The sequence below is a fragment of the Triticum aestivum genome, chromosome 2A (assembly GCF_018294505.1).
Source record: "Triticum aestivum cultivar Chinese Spring chromosome 2A, IWGSC CS RefSeq v2.1, whole genome shotgun sequence".
Lineage (NCBI taxonomy): Eukaryota > Viridiplantae > Streptophyta > Magnoliopsida > Poales > Poaceae > Triticum > Triticum aestivum.
Window position 1 is genome coordinate 786,855,438 of NC_057797.1, and position 10,456 is coordinate 786,865,893.

Genomic DNA, 10,456 nt, shown 5'->3' on the forward strand with positions numbered 1-10,456 from the left:
ACTTGGCCCATAAGGCCCATAGCTTTGCCGGGGGTGCCCGAAACTTCTTTCCGGTGAACCGGTAAGTACTCGGTACGAAACACTTCCGGTGTCCGAATACCATCGTCCTATATATCAATCTTTACCTCTCGACCATTTCGAGACTCCTCGTCATGTCCATGATCTCATCCGGGACTCTGAACAACATTCAGTCACCAGACAACATAACTCATATAATAATATATCGTTAACGAACGTTAAGCGTGCGGACCCGACGGGTTCGAGAACTATGTAGACATGACCGAGACACCTCTCCGGCCAATAACCAATAGCGAAACCTGGATGCCCATATTGGCTCCTACATACTCTATGAAGATCTTTATCGGTCAAACCGTTATGACAACATACATAATTTCCGTTGTCCATCGGTATGTTACTTGCCCGAGATTTGATCGTCGGTATCTCCATACCTAGTTCAATATCGTTACTGGCAAGTCTCTTTACTCGTTTCGTAATACACCACCTCGTGACTAACTCCTTAGTAATTTGCTTGCAAGCTTATGATGTGTATTACCGAGAGGGCCCAGAGATACCTCTCCGATACTCAGAGTGACAAATCCTAATCTCGATCTATGCCAGCTCAACAAACACCTTTCGAGATACCTATAGAGCATCTTTATGATCACCCAGTTACGTTGTGACGTTTGATAGCACATAAGGTATTCTTTCGGTATCCGGGAGTTGCATAATCTCGTAGTCGAAGGAATATGTATCTGACATGAAGAAAGCAATAGCAATAAAACTGAACGATTATTATGCTAAGCTAACAGATGGGTCTTTTCCATCACATCATTCTCCTAATGATGTGATCCCGTTATCAAATGACAACTAATGTCCATGGTTAGGAAACCTTAATCATCTTTGATCAACGAGCTAGTCTAGTAGAGGCTTACTAGGGACACGGTGTTTGTTTATGTATTCACACATGTATTTAAGTTTCCGATCAATACAATTCTAGCATGAATAATAAACCTTTATCATGAATAAGGAAATATAAAATAATAATTTTGTTATTGCTTCTAGCGCATATTTCCTTCACGCATATCCTTTTATTAGGCCTGGTGGGAGGAGTTCCTTACGGGAAAGAAAATCAATGTTGACAGACCTTTGCTAATCACAATAAGGAACAACGGCCACAAGACTTGCAGATGATGGTTGTCTTCGACGTCATTTAGAAATAAGGTCCAAGACAGGGATATGCATGTAAGCCAATGAAGTGGTAGCTAGCTAGTTTGTTAAGATGGGTGTGATACATTGATGTTTGGTTTGTTAAGTGGAACAAATATGGACCTTTGTCATTTGATTTCAAAATGGATAAAACATGATTTAGTTATGTTAAGAATTATATAACTATGTCAATTTAATCTTCTTTTTTTGCATTAATGTTTGTATTCTTCTTTTTTCGCGCACCGTCAAAATGGGTCGGACTAGCGTTGGGCGCAATGCACCGATCCAAACGCAGAAGCGGACATTGGTGTCCGCCGGGCCGACTCAAACGCGGAAGTGGACGTTGGTGTCCGCAGCGCCGACCCAAACGAAAAAAAAAGACAAAGTCATAGTCCGTTTGGGTCGGTGCGTTGGAGTTGCTCTAAAGTGTTCATAGGAACAGGCGTTTGAGCATGTGCTTTGTGTCTCGAAAAAAAGTTAGCAAATAGCAATCGTTCTCCGAGCTCAATATGCCGTTGTATCTATTTTGGTGGCACGCGTCACTTCATCATGTGCCTATGGCGTGCAAGGTAGAGAAAGCGCGTAAACAGATAAGTAACATGCACGCCAGTTGGCTGCTTTGCGGGACCCAATGGTCAGTGTCTCATGATCAGCTACTTAAGACGCCTGCCTGCCTGCCCGGCCGTCCCCAAAGTCAAGTTGAGAGTGTGCAAACCTGAATAGAATACCAATCCTCCTCCCTTCTTCACCCAACCTCTCTCCCATGGCAATGGCCATCATCGAAGCGGGGCGGCGGCCCTGGTGAGGTCTGCGGAGGCCGCGGCCGGCGGAGGCCATGGGGATGGGTCGGCGGTTTGGTGTGGTGACGAGCATCTCGGCGTCTCCATCCGCGTGGGGGAGACCGAGTCGTTGTGGAGGTAGGTGAGGAAGCGGTGGCCAGCGAGCTGCAACCCGGTGTGGTTGTGGGTCTTGTGGCATGCCTGGCGCCGGCGTGGGTGGGCGCGGTCCGTGTTGGAATAAGCCACGACGTGTATGGTCGGGCTCGTCGGGGCGCGTCGGGTGCGCGTGGTCCGTGTTGGAATAAGCCACGACGTGTATGGTCGGGCTCGTCGGGGCGCGTCGGGTGCGCGTGGTCCGTGTTGGAATAAGCTACGACGTGTGTGGTCGGGTGCGCGCGGGACGTGCGGGATACACTGGTGCGCTTGGACTCGTCGGGCGCATCGGATGCGCGCGGGACGTGCGGGGACATAGCAGAAGCCGTGGCAAAGTGTGCGTGTGTGCGTATGCTCGTGGTGTGCGTGTGTGTGGTCTGCTGGTGCGTGAGCTAGGCTCATGTTGGGTTCCACTGCATAGGCCTGTGTTGTTAGCGACATTAGCGGCAGCGCGTAGCGGACAGTTTAATGGCAGGCCGCGTCGTACTCGTTAGTGCGCGGCAAGAGCGCTGCCGAAGCCCATGAATCGAACGCTCTGGTGAGTGGAGGAGGTGGGCAACGGAAACTTGGGTGCTGTGAGACTACAAATTCACGGCCACAAGTGTGTGTTTATACGTGAGTTGGTGCTCTGAGAATAGTAACGGGGCTGTGTGTGCAGCCGGGTGAAACTCCTGTGTATTGTGCTCCTCCTTCTTCTACCTCTAGTCCTGAGTGAGAGAGAGAGCTGCAACAACAGTCCGATGTGTCCCGCAGTTGGGCGAAGTGTGCTGCTGCTGCCGGCGGGCTCACCTTCTTCATCATCACATTCACACCGGTACCGTGTAGGCCTGGAAGCTCTTCTGGCTTGGCCAGGAGCTCTCTCCCAAGGCCAAGCCAATCATCAATCGATTGAGTCAGTTAGTTAGCTCTTAGCTGGTTTCGATTCCGCCACCGTCGGTGACGACGGCTGCCTTCACCGGCGAATCGAGCTGGATTCATGCATCGCCTCGCTAGATCGCACCTCGTGTCGTAGAGGTGTCCGCTACCTTCACCTATCATCTCCTTTCTACAAGCCATTCTTTAACTGAATCAGAATTCTACAGTACTACTATTTATCACCATTATATTCCTCCTTGTTGTTCTTCATCCTGTTGCAAATTTCTGCAAGGCATCGGGAAGTATCACCCATTCGCATTACAATTATTTTTCCTGAGATATGTCGGTTGTTATAAGTTTGTTTATTCTGCCGATCCAGGTTTGAGTCTGCCAAAGTACGCAATATATATAGCTGCTGGAGAGTGGCTCAAGGTGAAGGAGTAGCAGCTGCTCAGGAGGAACGCGGTTGAGATGCTTTGGGGGTTCGGTACGCAGGAGCACATTGATTTTGGTACAAAGTGAGTTGATATGGAGCCAGTACTTTTTTTTTTTGCACATTGATTTGGCGCATCCACACAAATAGCAGCGAAAATGAATGCAAGCCTTCGGTTCCTAATTAAGTGTTGACTCTGTTATTATTTGACAACAATCTATTGGAATCGTGGTGCGTAACTTATTCTCTTTCAGTTTAATAATGCATATCGCCGTTTGATTTTACTTTCTCTGTTCCAAAATATAGGTCGTCTTAGTAAGCTGTTTTAGCTTGCTACAACGACATATATTATGAAATGGAGGAGTAGTTTGCATATGCATTGTGATTGTGTGCCACCGCTACTTCCTTGCTGACCTTGGAATTTGGGATACTAACTAGCTAGCTAGCTTCATATATCAAGTAGTGCGTTGGACTCGCTCTCCCCTTCTCCCTGTTCTTAAACTCATCTCTGTTTTTCAGACTGGTTGTATTTCCGTTCTAAGTAATGGAAAGGGGGTTAGCCCGGTTCAAAAAAAAAAAAATAGCTGCAGCGCATGGTTCTGTGTTTTTGCTGAAATTGTAGCACACCGACGCCTCATTATGATTGGATGGATGTATAAAATCATATGCTTCAGAACAAATTTATGGCCTTTGCATCCGAACATGTATGGATCTGGCTGTAAAGAGGAAAGTAGCTTTTTATTGCTTGGATTGGGATTGGAGGTTCACCGTCACATTGCCTTTCAGGTCTCATGGAATTTGAGAGTAGCCTCTGTTACCTGAGGGAGGGAGGCAGGGAGGGAACAGAGGAGAAAACTTGCATCTTCTCCTCTGTTTCTGAACTTTTTCGTTCCTTGAGCGCTTGGATAGGGATAAGCTTGATGTCTCTTTCCTTGTTCTTTTCTGACACTAGGTTACAACAATTTAGTCAGGATCTGCATGGTGTGCAGCGGAATGACACTAGGCCTAAGAATAGGAATGAACAAGCACAGGGAACGGAGGGGATCCCTGAAGGCCATGCTAACCATTTTTCTTTTGGAAATGGATAAGGACCCCAGGCCTCTGCATCTCGACAATGCATGCAGCCACTTTATTAATTATTCACACAAGACCAAACAAAGTCATACACCAGTAAGACTGAAACCACCGTCTAGGCAACAAAAGTGTCGCTGCTCCTATCCAAGTGATGAAGGGATGCTGATAGTCTGGGCCTAGTACCAAACAGACCTCGCAGCCAAACCTAACATCTAAGACCTGAGGTCCCAACCAGGACGCCTGCCGGGTATGGGTCACCTACCAGTCCGGCGCACTTCTCAACCAGGACGCCTGCCGGGTCTGAGGCCGCCGCAGCCACCTGCCACCAATCCATCTTCAGAGCTGTACTGCTGCATCAACCTTGCCCGGTCTAGCTGCCGCCGACGCCACCACGACGCCTGGCAGCGTCACCCTCCTGCGCGAGTCCATCTCCGCACATCAAGCGCCGGATCTCCCACTGCGCCACGCCACCGAGATCTGCCGTCATCAATGGACCAGATGAATCACCGCTCCTCCTCTTGTCCCTTCCAACCAACACTTGCTCCAAAACGATGCCCCCATGAGGGATAACGATACCGAAGGCACCGTCATCGTCCGATCCGGTAGACCCAAATCTAGGGTTTCCCTCGGAAGCCGCACAGCCCGGATTCGCCGTCCCAGCCGCTGTTGTTGCATCTCACGAGAGGAGCCGCCCCCGCCGCCTCAGATGGGATCCGCCACATCCACCCGCCCGGAAACCTTCGGCACCGGGCCCGCCGCCACCGCGGGCGGCAGCGGCGGCAAGAGGGAGCTGGCGGCACTAGGGTTTCGGGGGCCCTGGCGCCGCCTGGGGAGAGGCGACGCGAGGAGTACTAGGAAAACCTGGTCCTCAAGAATAAATAGGAACCTAAATTCGCCTCCCTGAGGATTTGAACCTAGGTGTTGAGTTTGTACATCCACTCCCCCAACCAGTTGAGCTAGGCATGTGGTCATATTCCCATCATGGCGGCATCGTACACCAACTTCTAACAAACATATCCTGAAACAATCTGCTCACGTGAACCGTTTGGTAGCAAGAAACTGTTGCTCATGCTAGTACTGAGGTTCCAAGCAAGGAAGCAAGCCGAATTGTTGTGAGCTATCATGCTTTCGATTCTCCTTCCAGTTTCTCAAGCACGTACACAGCATGAGAAAGGCCTCCCATCGTGGTATAAAACTCCGACTGTTCCATCTATATATACACACATGTTGTCCTTCCATGGTATCAATGGTCTCGAACTCTCAATATGATAGGCCTAGCCTGCAATTTGATTCATTATTTACGTGAGAATTTGGAGGAAGCCAATTCCACACATAGGAATAGGATGCATAATTGCTCTCTTTGCTTTCATGGGTCAACGGCATATGATGAAGTATATGACCGTTATTAGACCGTAGTAATATGCATTGAAAGCGAGTAATATTCAGATTACACACTCTTTTCACACCCAGTTCCTAAGACTGTTCATCTTAGCATAAGCATTGAAAGCGAGTAATATTTATGGCCTTTGCATCCGGACATGGTTGGACCTGGCTGTAAAAAGGAAATTAACTTTTTATTGCTTGGATTGGGATTGGAGGTTCACCGTCACATTCCCTTTCAGGTCTCATGGAACTTGAGTGTAGCCTCCGTTACCTGAGGGAGGGAGGGAATAGACCAGAAAACTTGAGTAGTGGTCTCCGTTTTCTCCTCTGTTTCTGAACTTGTTCGTTCCTTGAGCTTTTTCATTCATGTGACGCCTCTTCGTCAGTTAACACTTGGATAGGGACCTATATACTCTTACATATATTTTCTCTTGCCTATATACTCTTACATATATTTTCTCTTACCCAAAAAAGGACCTTCTTTTTATATTGATCGAAGATGTTTAAATAAAGATATATGAGCACTGCTCAAGCATTGATTGAAGTGTTCACAATATTCACGACATATATGGCTATGAGTATAGAATAAAAATACATTTCTACTAGTGTACATGATATCTTACGGGCAAATGAGGCTCAAATATAGAAGTTTATTTAGTATAGCAACATAAGTGAAAATAACATCATAACATCACATACACATGTGCACTAAGGTCTAATAGAATAATCTAGAGTAGGGGCGCAGACATGAGCAGAAGAAACAAGGATGTTGCGGCTCTTGTTATGGTAGGACAACAATTTCATCAAACGGAGTGGCGCCTTCATCTGGGGAAACAGAAAAGTTGTTATTACCTGATTCTCCGTTTGGAAGGTTTTCTATTCTCTGTTTCAACAATTTAATCGACATGGTTCGTTGAATCCTCTCCGAGAATGTTTCCATCCCCATATATGCCAGGAGGAGCCAAACAAAAGAGAGATACTCCACACCGGAGCCTAGACTCTTGGCATGCAGGTAGCCTCGGCATCTGCCAGCCGAAAAGCAGAGCATCTCTAACCACACGCCTTGGATCACCTTCCACATCTTGCTCTCATCACCTATATCCATGAGCCCTTTAGCAAGTACCCAAGCATCGTAAAGAAAATTGATTTTCAAATCTGCATTGTGCTTCAACTTATCAATGGTTTTCTGCGCAATCCCTTTTTCCTGATTGGATGTTCCCTCACCCGGAAAAAAGAATGTTCCCTCACCTTTGAGGATGTCTCTGAGTTCTCGATATACAGTTTTGAAAAGATTTCTTCGACTGCCTGGCATTAACATCTCAGGATTCATAAACAATAGGTGCATCATGTAATTGGATATTTCTCTAGATCGAGATGCACATTCATGGTCAGGGGGTATGTCCATCTGATGGAAGCAGAAATCTGTGGCAATGTGCCAAAGAAGGACACTCTCATCAAATGGCTTCTCTAAGCTCCAGCCAGGATTTGATCACAGCTCTCACGCACAAGTGTCCACTGGCCCCTTATGTCGTTGAACTCCTTGTAACTCTCAGCGTCTTTTATATAATCCTTCCACCCATCTCGAACATGCTGATGAACTAACTTTGTGATTTCCATAGACGAGTAGCAAGGCTCCATGGACCAATTTTGGTCAAGGATGTCCTTGCATTGGAAGAATCTCATGAATCTCATGAACATGTTGTGCCTTCTGTTGCGGGCAAAGTATCCTAGAACGCTATGTTTGGCAATCTTGTCAAGCCATTGCTTATATCTAAAAGAATCCTTAACTTCTAATGTCAGACCCTCTAGCACAATAGTGCCAAACAATAGCACGAATGTCATTGTCCGATCCACACTTTTTTTTGCATAGACACCAGTGATAAAAAAAGCGCTCATTAGCGAACTGACCATAATAATCATTATCAAAGCACCACAAAAAGAGACAATCATTTTTGGATGATTTGGGATTGACTTTTTGGTGTAGAGAACTATGAAAATGTTGGAGAGTATGTACTTCAGTTCACGATGAGTTTCTTGGTCGCCATACCAAAAGAAGTGCTTCAGGTTAGTAAAGCGATCACAGTAGGGATATGCAAAGTCTATGAATAGCATCCCGGGCTTATATTCCGCGGCCCCGTCCGATGTATCTTCCCCTAGAATGAAAGCCCTTGCTTGCTCGACATATTTTTCAAGCTCTTCTTCTCTGCTTTCAGTCCTCTGAGCTGGACCGCAAGAATTAGCTAGGCTATTAAAGCTAGCGCTGTTGAGAGCCCATGGCTTCTGTAAGCATTTGATAAACCCATATAACGACAAGAAAATAGCTGGTCCGTGCAACTCTGCAGTCGTGGACCCCCATGACTTGTAGAACACCCATATAACGACGGCAATCTGTGACAATTGAGTCGAAGGATAAATAAAATTGGTGATGTGCTCATGGAAAGAGTCAACTAACATCTAGCATACTTATGCAACAATATATCTTGAAGTGAATCCATCTCACTGGGACACGAAATGATGTTAGAAATAATTTTTTGAGTTGCCAGGCTTAGAAGATGTAATTTCCCGCAAAAAACATGAAAAAATGTTCGCGTTGTAATCAGAGTTAAGCTTAGAAGATAGGAAGAATATTACCGTACGTAAGTCCATGGCTTAGTATGATTAGTGTACAACCAATTAATATCTGTCTTGCACGCCGTGTGTTTAGTTTTGATTCTGCGTCAGGTTCAGTACAAGTCCTATTAGGCTAGCTTGTCTTGGATCAGGTAAATAGTTTCGTGGAGTTGAGAGAGAAAAAGAAAAAAAAATGCCCTACATGGGCAAAGTTATTTGGTTGTGATCGTTCCAGGGGCAAAATCTGATAGTGACACCAGAGCAAGTTCAAATATTTGAAGCTGTGCTTGCTACATAGAGGTAACCCTTGTTGAAATATATTGCCCTTTTCTCTTCATACTTTTGGACTTTTGGTGCAGCTAGATGATCAAGCATGAACTGAATACGGTATTCGAGTCAAGAAATCTCGACTTCAAGACCCTGCACATGTAGTATCACATCGATCGCACTTGTAAGAACTAAAAAAAGTTTATACCTGAGAAGTGTTAATATATTGCCAGACTCCCTCCATCATTTGAACTTTTGAAGCAACTTGATGAAGCATGAATTCAAAAATCCTCTACTTGCACCCCGGGGCGATTGGCGCTCCATTGGACATTTGTGTTGGTGCATGCAATGGAGTGAGACGGGAAATTGAGCTTGAGCACACCCCCATTAATGAGGCCGTGGTCGATGTGTAGGAGCTAGTTAGAGGATTTTGAAATGGATGCACCGAAGTGCTTTTGCATATGGGCCAACCTAAGCCCAATGTTCAACCGTTTATGTCACATCAACAAAATCCATGGATGGACAGAAATAACAAGGGAGGGCGTGCCGATCATGGTTAGGGTAAACTACCATATTTGTGGATGGGCAGAAATAACAAGGGAGTGTGTGCTGATTTCGAACTCATTTTTGCTCCCATGTCCACGAGCCTTACGACAATGATCAAGGGTGCGGTGTACATCACATTCCTTGCTTACTCAATGGTGGGCCGGTCCGACAGGAAGTTCACCTGCTCTGCTCTAATGGGCAGAGCAAGCGCATCTCACGTTGAGGACGAGTGTCACGAGTTCTATTCGCTTGGATCACAACAATTTTCTTGAGCTTGGAGGGGAGACTTTGGAAAGCCTTGGTAGTGGAGGGGGCATGATTTGAAGAAATCGTGTTCTACATAACCACTTCATCCTTGACAAGGATCTGCACAGTATGATATCCTTCTACCTCCAGAGTGTCTAGTTCTGGTCAAAGTATATATGTTCGCCAAGTCAGTGGCCGCGATGATGGATGGGAGAGTCAAAGAAGGGAAAGCCATCTATCTCGCGCTCTATGATGGCCAACTCATCCATGACCAGGATCCGCACCCTGTGAAATCCTTCTACCACTGGAGTGTCTCGTTCTGGTCGAAGTACGTTAGCCAAGGCAATGGCCGCAATGATGGATGAGAGAGTCAAAGACGGGAAGCCATCTAACACATGGTCATGGCCACTTCATCATCGACCAGGATCCCCACCCTGCAAAAACTTTATACCTCCGGAATGTTTGGTTCTGGTCGAAGTACGTTCGCCAAGGCAGTAGTTGCGATGAAGGTCGGGAAAGTCCAAGATGGGAAAGCCGTCTATCTCACACTCTGTGATGGCCACTTCATCCTTGCCTAGGATCCGCACCCTGCTAAATCCGACTGCCTCCAGAGTGTCTGGTTTTGGTACAAGTACGTTCGCCACGGTAGTAGCTATGATGATGGATGGGAGATTCGAAGATGTTAAAACCGTCTATCTCATGGTCAAGGGCACTTCATCCTTGACCAGGATCTGCACCCTACAAAATTATTCTACCTCAGGTGTGTCTTGTTCGCGTCGAAGTACGTTCGCTAAGGCAATGGCCGCGATGGTGGACGATAGAGTCGAAGATGGGAAAACCCGTCTATCACGCACTCTATGATGGACACCTCATCCTTGAACAACATCAGCACCCCGCAAAATCT

General features: G+C 46.5%; 1 long non-coding RNA gene across 1 annotated transcript; it reads left to right on the forward strand.

Moving 5' to 3' along the window:
* Positions 1-1,904: 1,904 nt before the first annotated feature.
* On the forward strand, positions 1,905-3,692 carry LOC123191263 (uncharacterized). Its single transcript, XR_006496779.1, has 2 exons — positions 1,905-2,123; positions 3,373-3,692. It is a non-coding gene; the product is annotated as an uncharacterized lncRNA (long non-coding RNA).
* Positions 3,693-10,456: the final 6,764 nt, after the last annotated feature.